The sequence below is a fragment of the Colobus angolensis genome, unplaced genomic scaffold (genome assembly GCF_000951035.1).
Source record: "Colobus angolensis palliatus isolate OR3802 unplaced genomic scaffold, Cang.pa_1.0 Scaffold172, whole genome shotgun sequence".
Taxonomy (NCBI): Eukaryota; Metazoa; Chordata; class Mammalia; order Primates; family Cercopithecidae; genus Colobus; species Colobus angolensis.
Genome location: NW_012114844.1, coordinates 4425060 through 4443944, shown reverse-complemented (window position 1 = coordinate 4443944; position 18885 = coordinate 4425060). Strand labels below are relative to the sequence as shown.

The window sequence follows — 18885 nt, the reverse complement described above, 5'->3', positions numbered from 1 at the left end:
AAAAAAAAAAAAAAACAAAAACAAAATTTTTGCTGCCTTGTTTGTTTTTGATGAATGTGGGAGTATAGTTCAATGGAAAGAGCATGCCAGGAGACCAGGGTTTTGTCCTGGCTCTGCCACTAATTTGCTCCTTGAACCTACCTGCTCTTTCTTTGACCCTCCCTGGGCCTCCTGTTGCCCATCTGTAGAAAGCAGAGATTGCCAAACATGGGTAGTGGCTGGGTGGACTGCATGTGAATCACCAGGGACAGCCCAAATGTCCACCAATAGGGAAATGGTTAAGTCATCCACAATAAGCCACACAGTGGAATTCTCTGCAGCTGTAGAACAGAGTGAGGTAGACATATGTGTACTGATGTGGAAAGATGTCTAAGCTATATTCGGTTTTTTGTTTTTTAAGTGAGTGGTGATCTAGTTTAATGGGAAAAATAAAAGCTATATGCTTAGCTCTTTCCAGGGGAAAGAGAAAAACCCCAAAACCCTAGAGGACACACACCAAACCATTAAAAGTGGTTACCTCTGAGAGACCGTTTTACTCTCATTATTTCTGTATGGTTGGGATTCATTTATAATGAGCATGTATGACTTTTGTAATTTAAAACAAGCTTTCACTTAAAAAGATATTCTGATTCTCTTTGTCTGGGTTGGAGCCCAGGAATCTTAATTTCTTTGCATTCCCCAGGTGATGTCTGACAGAACCACTGAACCAATGGTCACAGAGTTCTTTTCCAGCTTTAACACTCTATGACTCCACAAAGTTTATTGGACTCATGACTGGAAAAAGGAAAAGAAGAACCCAACAGGAAAAAAGGAGACAACAAGAAGGAAAGCACAACATTGGAAGCATAAATAATGATTACCAAGGTGTATGGCTCTGCATGGTTTCTGGTACCCCTTTATAAATGTATCCTATGTGTGACACACAGCAACCAGGGGGCCCTAAGCAGAGCAGGCATCAGGACTGTCCCCATTTTACAGACGGGGATGCTGAAGTTCAAAGATGTTAAGTCCTTTGAGTAAATTACCCAGTTTGTAAATGGCAGAGCTGGGATTACAACCTCAGGATGTCTAACTCCAGGGCCAATGCTCTTGCCATCCCATCAGCCATTAGGGACACAAACTATTTTCCTTACTATGGTCATCAAGTATTGTGTTTATGGCTTAATGGTATCAAATAACTTTTCATAGAAAAGGAGGCAGGGAGAAGGCATAACAATCACTGACATTTAGTAAGGGCTAACTACGCTCCAGGTCCTGTGCTAAGCACTTTGCATGCATTTGCACCATTAATCCTACAGTAAGCCAACTAGGTAGTTACTGTTTTCACTCCCACTTTACAGATGATCAAACTGAGGCTCAGAGAGGTTAAATCATTCACCCAAAGTGAATAAAAGTTAGTACTGGGATTGAATCCAGGTCTTCTATCTGAATAAATGAAACAGAGAAAGAGAAGGGAAGAGGGAGGAAAGTGACGGAGAAGTGGGTGTGCTTCTGCCGTCTCCATGGGGTTCCTGTTTCTTAGGGCTGTCATCACCCCACATGGCAAGGGCTCCTCAGGGCCTTTCAGAAGGAAAGCTCAACCTTACTGCCCAGCCCAGCACTGCTGGGCTGCCAGCCAGCCTCCCTCCCACAGTGTATTTCCTTTGCCTACGTTGACAGGTATCCAGTTTCACCAAAGGCTCCAAGCTCCCAGATCTGGTTTTCATCAGGAGCTAGAGCTGAGCCCTAGAGCAATTGCCTGGCAGCCTCAGTGAAGCCAGATGGAGCCCAGCCACCTTCTCTTCCCCGGAGGCCTCCTGAAGAAGGGCTCTTGATATCTGGAGCCCAGCCTTGAATGGTGGCCCTGTGGGTGCATTATTCAAGACCCCTTCCTTTCAGCTTTGTCTCTAGCAGCTAGTAGAAGTGAGACAGGAGGTGCTTGGATCAGGCAGATAACCTCTCATTGAGGATGTGCAGGCAACAGCTGGGAGACAGTCTGGGGCAGCAATGAGAATAATTCTGTTTTCTTTCCACCCACCAAGTAGATCCTACCTGTGCATCTCCTCCACCTGGCCTGGGAGGGCTTGGATATACTCCCTGGTTGGATACACCACCTGTCCCTGTGGAACCTGTCTTAGGCCAGACAGGGAGATAGATAAAGAACCACAACTGGACAACCATAACCAAAGCAGAAGTTGTAATTCTGTGGGCCCATGGGGAACTTGAGATTCATCCTGGACAATGCATGGGGCAGTAGGCACTGGAACTAGGACTTGGAGGAAGCAGGTGGTATATTCCAGGCAGTGCTGGAGCACAGGGAAAAGGAAAGTGGAGTAGGCACTGGAACTAGGACTTGGAGGAAGCAGGTGGTATATTCCAGGCAGTGCTGGAGCACAGGGAAAAGGAAAGTCCAGTTGCAAAGCTGGACATGTGTCCATGGGGCTGCCTTTGTGTGAATTAGAAAAGGAGACCTTTTCTGGGCAGACAAGGAGAGTACTCTATCCTTGCTTAGCAGTGCACAAATTGTGCAACTATACTAGTGGCCCTGGGGCTGTGGCCACTAAATTTCATCTGCCTTTTACATTTTCCCTTCCCTTCTACAGAGCCCCTATTTCTTGAAAAAAAGTGACTTTATGTCGTTACTGTGGGGCTAACCCATCAGCCTACCAGGGGTCAGCCCTTGATTCAGTCATAGCTAATTACAGCACTACAGCTTCATGGCCATGGTGATCAGTTCCGGGACAGGCATGTGATCTAAGCTAAGCCAGTCAGAGCCCTCTCTGGGACTGCAGTCAGAGCATTTAGAGCATTTAGGGAGAAGGTGCTCTCTTCTGTCTGGGTTTGCTGGCTACGGGGATTAGTTAAGCCTAGAACTGTGGGGTCATCATTGGTACTTTGCGGGAGACTCTGCCTGACAATGAAGCCAACACAAAAAAATGGGCAGATGAGAAACAAAGAGAATTCTGATGTTGTTTAAACTCCAGGATTTGCTCCTGGAATATTCCATTTACAAGAATGAGTAATTTCCCTTTTTTGCTTAATCTAGTCTGAGTTTTTATGCCTCCACTCAAAAGAACTAAGCATTATGGAAAGAATTGCCAGGATTCAAGCCAATGGAGACAGAGTGCCTTGAAAAACCAAACCAAGAAAACTTTGGCTGGGCCTTGAGTTTCTAAGTCAAGAGCTGGAGATGAGAACATGGGCATGGAGTCTGACTGAACTGTTCCCAGGTGGCATCTCCCTGTGTGCTCACCACAGCCTCAGGAGCCGGGTGAGGCCAGGCCACTGGGATGTGGACTTGCCAATCAACCTGTGATCTGGGTGAGCCCTCGACTGACAGTCTGGTGTGTGAGCTCTGGGGCTCTGGGGCACAGCAGGTTGTTAGCACTCGGGGAAGGACCAGCCAGCAATGGCTGTCTGAGCTGGCAGGAAGGGTCTGTGTGCTGAGCTCCTGGGAAGTCCTGTGGGACTTATGACATGTCATGCAGTCAGTTCACTCTTGTGCCCCTGGGCCTTTGCATATCCTGATCCCTCAGCCTAGGACACCCTCACCAAGTTGTCTATCCAGAAAACTTCTACTCTGCCTTCAAAATTCAGCTCAAGGGTTACCTTTTCTGGGGAAACTTCTGTGGCAGTTTTAAAGCATAGCTGCAACATTTTGGCCTCAAGAGATGAATTCTATGTCCCTGTGCCTTGAATCTGGTTGGTTTTATGACTGCTATGCCCAATAGAGTATGTTGGAGGTGATGCTATGTGTCATCTTAGGCTAAGTAATGAAAGGCCATGCAACTTCTGCCTTGTTCATTGGAAACACTCACACTTGAACCCCAATACCATGTAAAAAAATGTCCAGCTGTCCTGAGACTACCAGGCTGGAGAGACCACAAGTCGGCACTTCGGTCGACAGTCCCAGCTGAGCCCACTCTGCAGCCAGCCCAGCCCAGATGCCCAACTCTTCAAGTCACCTCCAGCCATTAGAGTCACCCCAGCTGAGGCCCAGGCATCACAGAGCAGGGAAGACACACCCTGCAGTGTCCTATCCAAATTTCTGAGCCATGGAATCTGGAAGCATAGATGGTCGTTTTATGCCACTATGTTTTGGAGCAGGAGATAAATAGAACACTGTCCTTGACTCATCTGGGAAAACTTTAGTGCTTCTTCCTTTATTTGTTTTTTCCCCGAGTTACTCCTGCATTGCTCTTGCAGAGCTCTGACCACACTGGGCTGTGATCGCCTCACTACATGCCTGTTGCCCCGATAGACTATGAAGCCCTGGGGAAACAGGGGGCCAGGGGCTGTTTCTCACAAGACAGAGGGGATCCTATAGGCTGGAGGTCACATGGAAGCCCACAGCAAGGCTGACCTGAATGAAGTCACTGAGGTAAATGACAGCTGCAGGCTCCTCCCATCAGTATCAACCATGGACAGCATCAGCCCAGAGACTGAAGAGGGACTGAGCCTTCACGAGGACCAAATGGCCTCCACCAGAGAGAAGAGCTCTGGGGCCAGGAGACAGGCCCGGAATACTTGCCTGGGAGACTCAGAAAGAGAGGTGCAACCTGCACCACTAGGTAGTGGATCTGGCAACTTACTGAGACCACCTTGTTCTGGGGGGACAGGAATCAGGGAGCTGAGCAGAGTCCCAAATGTGCAAACAGAAGTTCATCTGCCGGAGAACCCGGAGGAGCAAGAGGCTGAAGCCGAGAGGGCGTTTCCCTTTCTTCTTAAGAAAATTGTTCAGAATTGATGAAAATAGCTGGGAAAGCATTCGTGGAAATGTTAATAGCAGGGAAAGTTAACCCAACTTGAAATCTCTGCCTTGAGTTAGGAGGGAAGATGGCATGCCAAGTGAACATGGACCTGGATTTCAGGGCAGAAGGATCCACAGAGGCACAGCCCAGCTCCCAGGCCCGACAGTGGGACTCCGGTATAGCCCGAGGCTTTTGTAGAGAGGTCAGTGTAGTGTTCTTGTCTGAGCCTCTAGTAACCCTGCAAGGTTTCAGTAAGAGGAGGAGGAATTAAAATACTGAAAGAAAAGGAAGAAATAGACTTTGTTGAGCCCACTATGCACTAAATGCTTTATAGTCATTGACAAATTTAAGCCTCATAACGAACTTTTAAATATGTAGTAAAGTTCCACTTGATAGCAGAGAAGACTGAGGCTCTGAGAGTTGTAGTAGAGTTAGGGCAGTCTGATTTGAGAGCCCCTAAGGGACAAGGGAGGTGACATGGAAGGTCAGAACCCCTTGGGCTGGTGCCTCTGTGACCCTCAGTGGCCGGGTAACCCTGTCGGCACAGTGAGAGGACTGGACTCATGATCTCACCCAGATCTGGGCTGAATTCCACTTCTGTCATTGTAGGACAGTATGACCCTGGGCAAGTTAGTTATACTTCCTGCACCTCATATGGTTTACCAGGGTTAATTGTCAATGACAAGAGCTGGCCCTTCTACTTCTTCCACCATTCATCTTCTTTATGGAGTTACAAAACTTGTTAGTCGAGGGCAGAGCCCAGGAGCCCACATCTTCCTCCCTTCTGGGCACCCAGGGCTTTGGCCAGTGGCACCCAGTGTGTGCTGTTCCACAGAGAGTGACGCAGCAGCCCCTTCAGACGTGCGCTGGCAGGCAGCACGGCTCTGGGATGCCAGCTGAGGCCTTCCGGCCGGCAGCTTCCTAAGTGGCCACAGATGTGGTGTGAGATCACACAGCAAGCCAGCTGCTGATGAGAGGAAAACATCCTCCCCACTCCAGTGGTCTCTGCCTTCTCTCAGGGCTGTGCTTCATCCAAGGAGGATTTGAAGAGGACACTTGTAAAAAGCATGCACAGAAAAAATTGCTGTGCTGTCTTCGGGGGTATAATTACAGGAGATGTGTGGGGAGATTTTGCTGGCATTTCATTTCCAGAAGGATGTTTTCCAGTGAAAAAATATAATGGCTTTGCCTTTACCAATATACTAAATATGAACGTCAGGCAAGTGTCTTGTTTCAAATAGGCAACATACACTCATGGTACAAAATTTCAAAGTAAACCAAAGGGCACCCTATATAATCTAGGTCTCCTTCCCAGTCTCCAACTCCTAGAGACAAGCACCATGACTATTTCTTGTGTGACCTCTGGCATATACTCTATGCATTTATTAAACATATTATCCTGGACACTATTATGGTAGCCTGAAATTCAGTCCTCACCCTCTTCCTCCTCTTCTCTGTATCCTGGGAGGCTAAGCCCTTACAGGCTATTATTTCCCAAGGTCTTGGGTCAGCTGATAGGTGTATTTGGTTTCTCAGCTCTTGTATCACTTGCTGAACCCATTTCCTGAATTAAATGATCTCTGTGTGAAAAACCTTGAGTGGTTTCTGTTTTTCTATTTGGACTGAGTGTTTCCCTCTTTGTTAAAGCTCTTGGTTCACTGAAAATCTTAACAAATTCACATATATCTTTTCTTTTTTTTCACCAAAATATTGGCATGTTATAATTGGTGTTATCTGTATCTTCCTTTTTTGCTTGCCAATATGTCTTGGGAGGTTTCTTTTTTTTTTTTTTTTCATATCATTATATAGAAAGGTGCCTCTTTTATTTTTAGTGATTACCCAGGATATGGCTTATTCAACCAGAGCCCCATCGATCAGCCTCTAGGGTGTTTCCAGGGTGTTGCTATTATAAAAAATTTCTGGTGAATATGTGAATACTCTTGTACGTATATCACTTCACCCATATGGAGGTTTAGCTGTAGGATAAATACCTAGAAGTGGAAATGCTGAGTAGACACATTTACAGCGTTGATAGAGATTGCAAACTCATGGTCCCATGAGCAATGTTTGAGTAGTTGCAGGCCCAGCTGAGAGAATCGTGGGGGGCAGGACTGTGAATATCCCAAGGGGAGGGACTGTGTTCTTTTGCTCACTAGTGCATCCCCAGTGCCTCACATGGTGGTGGGAGATTCTCAATAAATATCTGTTGAATGAAATTTAAAAGTGGAGCAAGGCCATGGCCAAGGTCAGGTCAGCACCCTCCTGGCTCTGCCACTGACCGGCTGAACAGCCTTGAACCAAGTCCCTCAGACTCTGTGATCTCAGAGCCCTCTCGAGCTTTGACTACCTGCAATTGAGGGCTTCCAAACCAGGCAGACCATCCGAATCACCGACAGAACTTTAAAAATGATGGACTCCGGACTGCATTCAGGAATTTAGCTACAATAATTCTGCAGTAGAAGCTTTCAGTGGACTCTGTGAGCCACCACCCAGACCCTCCTGTAGGAATGAATGACTTTCTCCCCAGCTTCTGGGCGTGCTGCTGGCAGGAAGCCCTCAGTTAGCTGGTGGTCCTCTCTGACAGGTGCCTCAGCTGGAGACAGCAGCCTTGCCCAAGGTCAGATCCCTTCCCTAGGGTAATTGCATCTAATGACTGATGAACATGGGGCATAAAGTCCTGGCCCCCTCACCCCAACTTAGAGCAACTCTGAAGGAGCCATCCCATCTTCAGAGCTCCCCATAGGGTTAGCTGAGGCCTCTCTTGAGACTGTCCAATCCTGCTTTCCACCCCTTCCTTCCACAAGTGTAGATCCTCACAACACCGACAAACCCTCTGAACTCTGGACCCTAAACTCCATCTAGGGGTCTGCTTCCCAGAGAGCCTGGCCTGTGACAGGGCCCTAGAATCTGTAATTTTTAAAAATGTTTTTCTTTTTTGTTTTTGAGACAGTTTCTCACTCTGTTACTCAGACTGGAGTGCAGTGGCATGGTCATAGCTCACCTCAAATTCCCAGTATCAAGAGATCCTCCCACCTCAGCCTCCTGAGTAGTTGGGACTATTGGCATGTATACCATGCCCCACTAATTTAAAGAAAAAAGAAATTCTAGAGATGGGGGTAGAGGCGTGTCTCTCTATGTTGCCCAGGCTGGTCTCATATTCCTGGGCTCAAATAATATTCCCATCTCAGCCTCCCAAAGTGCTAGGATTACAGCCATGAGCCACCATGCCCTACCTAGAAAGTGTATTTTCTTTTCTTCTTTTTGGAGTGCAGTGGCACGATCTCGGTTCACTGCAACCTCTGCCTCCCAAGTTCAAGTGATTCTTCTGCCTCAGCCTCCCAAGTAGTTGGGATTACAGGCACCTGCTAACACACCTGGCTAATTTCTGTATTTTTAGTAGAGACGGTATTTCACTATGTTGGCCAGGCTGGTGTCGAACTCCTGACCTCAGGTGATCTGCCCTTCTTGGCCTCCCCAAATGCTGGGATTACAGGCATGAGCCACTGTGCCCAGCTGAAAGTGTATTTTTCAACCAGACATTCTCCTCCTAAGTGATATAACCTCAGCCCCTCGCCTTCTGTAGAGTTACTTTGTATACAAGAGTTCTTCACATTTTTATTTTCTTGGTGCCATGGGCCCCTGCTCAGAATAATGTTTTTAAATACATTTTTTAAAAAATACATACTGAGGCTGGGCATGGTGACTCACACCCATAGTCCCAACAATTTGGGAGGCTGAGGCAAGAGGATCGTTAAGCACAGAAGTTCAAGACCAGCCTGGGCAACATAATAAGACCCCCGTCTCTACAAAATAATTTAAAAATTAGCCGGGTATGGTAGCACATAACTGTGGTCTCAGCTACTTGGGAGGCTGAGATGGAAGGATCACCTGGGCCTGGGAGGTCAAGGCTCCAGTGAGCCAAGATCGTGCTACTGCACTCCAGCCTGGGTTACAGAATGAGACCCTTTCTCACAAAACAAAACAAAAACCAAAAACAAAAAGGAGAATTACAAAGGCAACCAATTATATTGAGATTTGGTTATCAAAATATTTTTTGAGTTGTGAAATAGAAATACATTTTTCTTTATTAACCCATCAATTAAGATCCAGCAGTGGGCTAGGCATGGTGGCTCATGCCTGTAATCCCAACACTTTGGGAATCTGAGATGGGTGGATCACTTGAGGTCAGGAGTTTGAGACCAGCCTGGCCAACATAGTGAAACCCTGTCTCTACTAAAAATACAAAAAATTAGCTAATTTTTTATTAGCTATATGTGCTGGGTACGGTGGCACATGCCTGTAATTCCAGTTACTCAGGAGGCTGAGGCAGGAGAATCGCTTGAACCCACAAGGCAGAGGTTGCAGTGAGTTGAGATCATGCCACTGTACTCCAGTCTGGGTGACAGAGTGAGATTCCATCTCAAAAAAAAAAAAAAGAAAAGAAAAAGAAAAAATTCCAGCAGGGCAGTGTGTCTAATAACTACCATAATTTTGAAGTAGTGAGGAGTATAAACCATATCTCAAGATACCTGTAGCCATTGTGATGTGATATAAAAATATCAGTGAATTCTGTGGAACAGAATGCCAAGTGCTGCTAAAACTGCTGGGGTTTGTATAATGGAAGGAAATGCTGATCTTCAGTTAGAGGGTAGGGAAAATAGAGATGTCCTTTTCTATTATGACTCATCCCAGTCCACAGACCTTCTGAATTCCATCTGCGACCTCCCGCTCCACTGCATGCCCTCTCCAGTGGGTTCCTTGGTCTGGTGAGTGTTTTCATCATAAATCTCCAGGTGGGCTTTATCTCTTGCCAGCAAGGGAGTAGAAGAGTTTCAAACAAAGGATGGATGAGATGTCTGGGGCCCTTTGGTGGGAACAGGCAGGGAACGCTGAGCCTAGGGCATTGCTGAGCTGTACAGCAGAACCCACGTGCCTGCCTTGGCCAACCCTAGTTTCCCAGTTAGAGCAGCTTTCCAGTTACACCAAAACAAGGTGCCAAATTGTTTTCCAGGTCCTCCAAGAAGGCTGTCTCTTCCTCGTGTCAGTGTGGGTTGAGCTTTCTCTGCCTCTGATCTTGATGCTTCATGAAAAGCCAGAGGGCTTGCGTCCTGGTGGGACGTTCCTCAGTCAGGACCCACAGCAAGCTTACACGCCTGCTCAATTAGGGATAAAATCCATTCAAAGTACATTAACTCCCTCACTTCTTTGAATAATAACTGTGGATCATCTGCCCCAGAGCCTGCCCTGTGGAAGCAGAAGCAGACATGCTGAGGGGGCGTGGCACTTGCTGAGTGTCTCAGACGCAGGATTAGAAGAATATGAGAACCCTGAGGAGGGCAGGCAGAGGTATGGGAAGTGGGTAGCTTTCTTAAAGAGGAGGTTCCTGAAGTCTGGGCTGCTGACAGCCTATGACAAGATGAAAGCCTTGCCCACTAAAATGCATGCCCCATTCCCCACCCCAGGGCCACCTTGCACTGAGTGATGTCAAGAAGGGGACACTTCGGCATCCAACTGCGTCACCCACAAGCCAGGTGACGGCAAATCATTCATGTCTTTAACTTCAGTTTTCTCATCTCTAAAATGGGACAATGATACCAAGCTGACCAGCCTCATGGGGTTGTTGTGAGGATTGAGACGATATTGGGGATGCTTTGAGAGTTTGTAAACCTTAAGATCTGGTGAAATGAGTTCACAATAGAGGCAAGGACGTGGATGCAGATGGGAAACGAGGGCTGCTGTGTTCAGATGTGCAGGTTGTTCACTATTCAAGGGAATCTGGCTTTCCTACTCTGCTTGCCAGATATCCCAGCTCCTACCCCACTTGCCAAGTCATTCACCCTGGCACGGGGCTGTGGAAGGCAGGCCTTTTTCCACTGCACATAGTGTCCCTGCTTGCCCTTGCAAACCCAGGCCACATTCAGATGCAGGGAAGAAAATGAAGCTTCTGCCTGTTCTCTGATGGGTTTTTGTGGAGCTCTTAGATCACAATTACTTAATAGAGACATAATGCAGCAATCTTAACGCATTTCTATTATCTACTAAAATAAATAGTAGACAGATGTGTTTTTTTTTAAATTTTAATAACTTAATACAACAGTAAATAAAGCTGCAGCCTAGAGGGCAGACTGCTACTGAAGAGAGGTGATGGTGACCTGATTGTGTGACAGGGAGACATCCATGCTGGCTTTACGGACCACCCACAGGCAGCTGCATCATCCAGAGCTGCCTCTAAATTCTCTCTCTTGTCTCCTGAAATTCCAACTTTATTACTGTTTTCAATATAGAACCCCTAGTTTTGGAGGTTTGCAAAACCTCCACTTGCTCTGATCCCCTACACTGAGAACACAGTGGGTCCTCCATGGCTCCAAGGGATGTGGGGTGGTGGGGAGTGGTGAGCTCTCAGCAGGGGGTGATGCCTTGGATCCTGAGGCTGCAGAGAAGGATGACTCTGGTAGGCTGAATAATGCCTCCCCAAATGTCCACTCGTTAATCCCCAGAAAGTGTGACTGTTACCTTATGTGGCAAAAGGGACTTTGAAGGTGTGATTAGATTAAGGATCTTGAGATGAAGAGTGTTGGGAGCAGGCCCCCCAAAATCTGGCCACAAACTGGCCCCAAGACTGGCCATAAACAAAATCTCTGCAGCACTGTAACATGTTCATAATGGCCCTAACACCCAAGCTGGAAGGTTGTGGGTTTATGGGAATGAGGGCAAGGAACACCTGGCCCGCCCAGGGCGGAAAACCGCTTAAAGGCATTCTTAAGCCACAAACAATACCATGAGCGATCTGTGCCTTAAGGACATGCTCCTGCTGCAGTTAACTAGCCCAACCTATTCTTTTAATTGGGCCCATCCCTTCGTTTCCCATAAGGGATACTTTTAGTTAATTTAATATCTATAGAAACAATGCTAATGACTGGTTTGCTGTTAATAAATACGTGGGTAAATCTCTGTTCGGGGCTCTCAGCTCTGAAGGCTGTGAGACCCCTGATTTCCCACTTCCCACCTCTATATTTCTGTGTGTATGTCTTTAATTCCTCTAGCGCTGCTGGGTTAGGGTCTCCCCGACTGAGCTCATTCCAGCAAAGAGATTACCTTGGTTTATCTGGGTGAGCCCAATGTGATCACAGGGTCCTTATAAGAAGGAGAGGGAGGAGATCAAAGTGGGTGGTTGGAGGAGGCCATGTGACCACCAAAGCAGAGACTGGAGAGATGAAGCCATGAGCCAAAGAACGCTGGCAGCCACTGGGAGCTGGAAGAGGCACGGAAGAGATTCTTCCTTGGATCCTGCAGAAAAAAACAGCCTTGGCCACAACCTTATTTTAGCCTGGTAAGGCTTATTTCAGACTTCTGAACTCCAGAACTGTAAGATAATAAATCTGTGTTGCAAGCTGCTAAGTGTATGGCCATTTGTTACAGCAGCCAGGGAAACTAATACAGTGATACACCCAGTATTGTATACCATGGCCTCTCATGGTCCAAAAGACCCAGTGTAAAGCTGGTATGATTTCAGGAACACCCAGAGTACCACTATACCAAATCTTCATCCCTGTGTCTGAAGTTCCATTGTCAGAGCTAACAATAACAATGGGTAACTTTTTTTCTTTTTTTTAAGAGATGGAGTGTCACCATGTTGCCCAGGCTACAGTGCAGTGGCTATTCTCAAACACAATCATATTGCACCACAGACTTGAACTCCTGGCTCAAGCAATCATCTCGCCACAGCCTCCCAAGTAACTAGGATTAGAGGTGCATGCACTGTGCCAGGCAATAATGGTGAACATTTAACAAGTGCTTGTTTGTGGTAACAAACAAGCCTAATAAAGGCTGTTGCCCTTTAGTAGAGAGGTTCTCAGCTCTGACTATTAATTAGAATTCTCTGAGAGTACTAAAGAAACAGGCAGCAAAGTCCCACCCAGAAGTTTCTGTATCAGAATCCCAGAGGTAGAACCTGGGTTTCTATATCTTTCTTTGTTTTTGTTTTTGAGAAAGGGTCTTCTTCTGTTGCCCAGGCTGTAGTGCAGTGGCATGATCATAGCTCACTGCAGACTTAACCTCCCAGGCTCAAGCAATCCTCCTGCCTTGGCCTCCTGAGTAGCTGGGACCACAGGTGTGTGCCAACATGCCTGGCTAATTTTTTTATTTTTGTTTTCTGTAGGGACAGGTTTTTGCCATGTTGCCCAGGCTGATCTCCAACTCCTGGGCTCGAGTGATTTGCCTGCTTTGGCCTCCCAAAGTGCTGGGATTCTGTATCTTTTAAATGCCCCACAGATGATTTTAATGTGCCCAAAGTTGTGTCAAAGCATAATTTTCAAAAACTTAAAAGACATAACTCTTATATAAACGTAGAGTGAACACAAGTGAAAGATTTGTTTAACTCATGAATGAGGGAACCCAGCAGAATGTCAAAGATGGTTTAAAGGAAGATATTAGAAATTGAAGTATGGTCAATGAAAAAAGAATGCTGACTACGTAAGATGGCTAAGTAAGAATGCTGGTTACTTAAGATGGCTATGTAACATACAAAACTATTTAATGTCCTGCAGGACAACCAAATCATAACCATCAGGGTTGTTCTTTTTGAAGTATATAGAAATTATTTGCAACATCAATTTTTACAGTTAACATCAATTTTTACAAAGTCTGGGCACTAACCAATGGTAAATAGTAAGTCAGACATACTCTAAGGAGATTTTTAAAGGGCACATAATACTCCTTGTGCTTTATTTCCTAGTTTTGGATAATTCTTCTGCATTAGGGCAAGTGTTGGTCCCTGTTAACATGCACGTGCCTCTGGATCATAAATGCTTCCCATTGATTTTAGGAATCCATTCATGCCTTTATCAGTCCAATAGGCATTCCTAGAGCACCTACTGAGCACATGGCCCTTGGGGGATATGGTGATGAATAGGAGGCTGCTGCTGCCCTCACATGTAGTATCTAGGAGAAGGGCACAGACGCAGATAATCCACACATGAGTCAGCAGGTCTGTACAAAGTGAAGCGCCCTGGGATTTAACAGAGGGGAAAAAAAAAAAAAAATTCTATGGAAGGGGAAGGTGCCAGTGCACCTGGGCTTAAAAGGATGGTAAGATTTCTTTCTTTACTTTTTTTTTTTTTGAGAAAACCTCCCACTCTGTTGCCCAGGCTGGAGTGCAATGGCACGATCTTAGTTCACTACAACCTCCGCCTCCTGGGTTCAAGCAATTCTTCTGCTTCAGCCTCCTGAGTAGTTGGGATTACAGGGGCGCACCACCAAACATGGCTAACTTTTGTATTTTTAGTAGAGACAGAGTTTCGCCATGTTGGCCGGGCTGGTCTCAATCTCCTGACCTCAAGTGATCTGCCCGCCTTGGCCTCCCAAAGTGCTGGGATTACAGGCATGAGCCACCGTGCCCATCCAGGATGGTAAGATTCAATAGGAGAACATGGGAATGAAAAGCACTCTAGGGGGAAAGGCATGGGTAAAGCCTCGGAGGCAGGAAAGCAGCAAACATGTTGAGAGGAATGGTGAGCAGCCTAACTTGATGATGCAAAGAGCTTGCTTAGTGAGAGAATGAGGTAGGACAAATAGTCAAAAATGGGATCCCAGAGCAGCTTGAATGCCAAGCTAAGGGATCTGGACTTTATCCAGTTGAAAACCAACAACTGTTGTTGGTTTGGGGACACAGATGGGCATGTTTAGCTTGTGAAGAAGGGACTGGATGGGCCTATGGGGCATGGAGGAGAAGAGTCCCCATGCCCCATGACAAGAGCTTTGAACATCTCTGGGTGTAACCTGACTCTTATTTGGATCCTGCCTTTCTCTCACCTGAATAGAAGCCCTTCAGGTTTATCCCCTTTGAAATGCACCCCACGTTTTGAGACCAGCAGAGGCAGGGGTGGAGAAAGGCCTGTGCCATGTTGCCATAGAGTGTTTGGGAAGAGAGGCCCCTTCCTCTCAGGCTTCCTAGTTCTGGACCAGGTCCCAGAGAGGCCATCGCCCCATCAGGCCTTCTCCCTCTCCCTCATATAGGACACACTGCTTTGCCAGCCCCGCCCCTCAAGCACTCCTAGCCAAGCCATTCTGGGGCAGAGGGTGGAATCTGAGAATGCCAATCATGTCAAACAGAGTTCAATTTTTTCTTTTCTTGAAACAGAGTCTTGGTCTTTTGCCCAGGCTGGAGTGCAGTGGCATGATCTTGGCTCACTGCAACCTCTGCCTCCCAGGTTCAAGCAATTCTGCCTCAGCCACCCGAGTAGCTGGGATTACAGGCACGCACCACCACGCCCAGCTAATCTTTGTATTTTTAGTAGAGACGGGATTTCACATTATTGGCCTGACCTCAAGTGATCCTCCCAGCTCGGCCTCCCAAAGTGCTGGGATTACAGGCGTGAGCCATCACGCCCAGCCCAGAATTCAAATTTTGTCTCCAGCACTTTATTTATTTATTTATTTTTTGGAGACAGGGTCTTGCTCTGTCACCCAGGCTGGAGTGCAGTGGTGCACACTCCTGGGCTCAAGCAGTCCTCCTGCCTCAGCCTCCTATAGCTGGGACTATAGGCGGATGCCATCACACCTGTGTGTGTGTGTGTGTGTGTGTGTGTGTGTGTATGTATATATATATATATATTTTTCTGAGATGGGATCTCACTATGTTGCCCAAGCTTGTCTCAAACTGCTGGGCTCAAGCGATCTTCCCACTTCAGTCTCCCAAAATGTTGGAATTATAGATGTGAGCCACCATGCCCAGCCTCTGCACTTTCTTGCCATGTAACTTCAGCAGCCTGAACCTCCAATTTCTCAGATGTAAGACGGAGATAATAATAGTGCCTCCCTCCTCATGTCGACATGGGAGCACATGCAGTAATGCCTAAGAACACCAACACTAAGCTTGGCCCACAGTGTGTGCTCAGGCATGGGGCTGGGGGTGTCAGCAATAAGCCCCACCTGCTTTTTGGAGCCTTTTTGCCTTTGTAGATTTTGGAGAGGAAATCTTGGGAAGAAGGACATCCGGGTTTTGGTCTTTTGGCAAGGAAGGAATCCAGTGTTTCACCTTGAGAAAGTCCCTGCCCTTGGGGGGACTTCAACTTCCTCCTTTGTGAAATGTTGAGGCATAGGTGGGTGATGTGGGCTAGGCAGAAGATCTCTGGACCTTTTCAGCCCCAGCATTCATTTTACTCATGTCTGTATGCCTCTGTCCCTTCAGTGAGTGTTTATTGAGCCCCTACTATTGCCAGGCCTTGTGCTGGGCCCTACTATTGCCAGGCCTTGTGCTGGGCAATGGGACACAGCCAAGAAGAAGGAGGTCACCATCTTTACCCACGAGGGCCATGGCTACCTCCCAGGTCCCACTATGCTCTCATTTTGAGAGCCACTGGGAAGGCCTGGTGTGGGCACCTTATGCGGGTTCTCAGGGAATAAGTACTCAACTCGGTGCCAGGCCAGCACCAGGTGCTGAGGCTACACAGGGCCCTGCCCTTGAGGGCACACAGTCAGGGGTGGGGAGGGGGGTACACAGTTGTATGGGAATGTGAAGGAGAGAACCACACCTCCATTTGGATAGGTCAGGAAAGACTTCACAGAACAGAGCCCTGTAATGGGTGGTTTTCCAGTGTAAGAGGGAGAGGGCATTCCAGGCAGAGGTAACAGCAGACACAGGGCCTGGAGGTGTTCCCTGCACGGGAGGAGCTGGAGACTGGGAAATAGAGAGGTAGGCAGAGAACCGTGAATGGCCCATGCAGTGGAATTTGGACTTCATCATGCAGACTATGAGGATAGAGATATTTAAGAAGGGGTGTCAGGTGACCCTATTTACACTGGAGGACGGTCACTCTGGTTAAAGTGTGGAGGATGGGTTGGCTGAGGCAGGAATAGAGTCAGGGCAGCCGGTGCCCGCACAGGAGAAATGAGAGGACCACGGCAGGCAGTGGTGGCAGCAGGGATGGGAGGAGGGATCATGTGAGGTGGAAGGCCAGGGCTTGGCGGTGGGGTGGATATGGGCCGGGGGAGTCCAAGAGGCCTCCAGGATGCTGGCTAGAGCACAAGGAGGATGGTAGGGCTTGGTCGCTGAGGTGGGGAAGAGGAAGTGGAGCAGGGCGGGGCAAGGCCTGGAGATGACGAGTATGTTTGCAACAGGGGGTCTCAGGAGGAGAGGCCCTGCAGGCACCTGGCTACCTGGGCCTGAAGAGAAGCAGGGGAGATGAGTTTTGTGGGAGTTGACAGTGGCCAGGTGAGAGGGGAACTCAGGCATAAAGGACTGAGTGCAGGGAGGCCATTTGATGAGAAAACGGAGGACTGAGGCAGAACTCCAAGGGCCACCACCACTTTAAAAATCTGTTTTCTTGGCTGGATGCAGTGGCTCATGCCTGTAATCCCAGCACTTTGGGAGGCCAAGGTGGGTGGATCTCTTGAGGTCAGGAGTTTGAGACTAGCCTGGCCAACATGGTGAAACCCCATCTCTACTAAAAATACAAAAGTTAGCTGAGTGTGGTGGCTCTCATTTGTAATTCCAGCTACTCGAGAGGATGAGGTGGGAGGATCGCTTAAACCCAGGAAGCAGAAGCTGAATTGAGCCAAGATCCAGTCACTGCCCTCAAGCCTGGGCAACAGAGTGAGACTCCATAAAAAATAATTTGTTTTCTTCTGATTGTTCTGATTGTAAGAGTTATATATGCTCATTGCAAAAAAATGTGTCCAGCTTTTTGGCATCACTCCTTGTTGGCAAAGATATTGTTTATACATTCAATACACTCATTTATTTTTATATTATTTTTAGAGATGAGGTCTTGCTTTGTTGCCCAGGCTAGTCTCGAACTCCTGGGCTCAAGTGACCCTCCCACCCCAGCCTCTCAAAGTGCTGGGATTACAGGCATGAGCCACCATACCCAGGTTACACTCAGCTGAAGGCCTATGTGCTGGGTACAGGGCTGTTGAGGACAGCAGCTGCCAGAATGCTGGCTGCAGCAGGGAGGCTCGGCTGGGGCTGCACACTCCGTGGAGCTAGTGGAAGCTCCCTGGATGCCACTACTACTGCCCGCCCAAACCAGGACACCTGTAGAATCAGCTACTCAGGAGTCTGAGGTGGGAGGATGGCTTGAGCCCAGGAGGTGGAGGCTGCAGTAAGCCGTGATTGTGCCACTGCACTCTAGCCTGGGCAACAGAGTGAGACTTTGTCTCAAAAAATAATAATAAAGAAAAAAAAAGGAAATTCAGCCAGCTTCACCATTACTGTGACATCTAAGGCTGGAGAAAATGATGAAACTGTCCAGACTACCCTCAAGTTTACAGACAGGGAGAAATACCCTGATAAACCCTGCCTTTATGAAGTATTCTCAGAAAATCTAGAAGCTAATGTCTCAAACATTTAAAAATTCTTAGCATTACAGGCTGAAGAAAATCTTGGTATGGTGATGATCTTTAGTGACAGTTGTGCAAGAAAAATTAAAAGAAATAGATCAGATAAAAAAACTTGGAGGGGAGGAAAAAGAGAAACAGAAAGAATCCAAATAAGCTGAAAAGCAATTATTCCATGGCATTCCTGTTATAATCGAGAATGTCTTAAATTGGAAGTCCAAATTTGCTGCAGAAGGCTTGGAAATTAAAAAGAAATAGATGGAAGAACAAGCAGGAAAAAATAAATTAAGTGGGAAACAGCTACTTGAAACAGATCCAAATCTTGACACATCTGATATCCAGTTCTTGGAGGATGCTGGAAACAACGTGGAAGTAATTAAGTCTTTGTTCCAGGAAATGGATGACCTGGAGCTGGAGGATGAGGAGGCTGATCCAGACTCCAATCCTGCTGACCCAGAGAGTGACTCCACTGACCAGAGGACTGTCCCCATCGTAGAGAGGCTTGACTGCCACAGCATCCTGGCTATGCTCAGAGGGTTTTGATTTTCCTTTCCTTTTCTCCAAGAAGAAATAATTATAAGGAGAATTTTTTTTTTTTTTTTTTTTTTGAGACAGGGTCTCGCTCTGTCACCCAGGATGGAGTGCAGTGGTGTGATCATAGTTCATTGCAGCCTCAACTTCCCAGGCCCATGTGAGCCTTCCAAGTAGCTGGGACTATAAGTGTGCACCACCACATATGGTTAATATTTAAAATTTCTTGTAGAGACAAGGTCTATGTTGCCCAGGCTGGTCTCGAACTCCTGGTCTCAAGCAATCCTCT

General features: G+C 47.2%; 1 pseudogene; it reads left to right on the top strand.

Moving 5' to 3' along the window:
* The first annotated feature begins 4833 nt into the window (after positions 1 to 4833).
* Positions 4834 to 18608, top strand: LOC105509269 (annotated as a pseudogene).
* Positions 18609 to 18885: the final 277 nt, after the last annotated feature.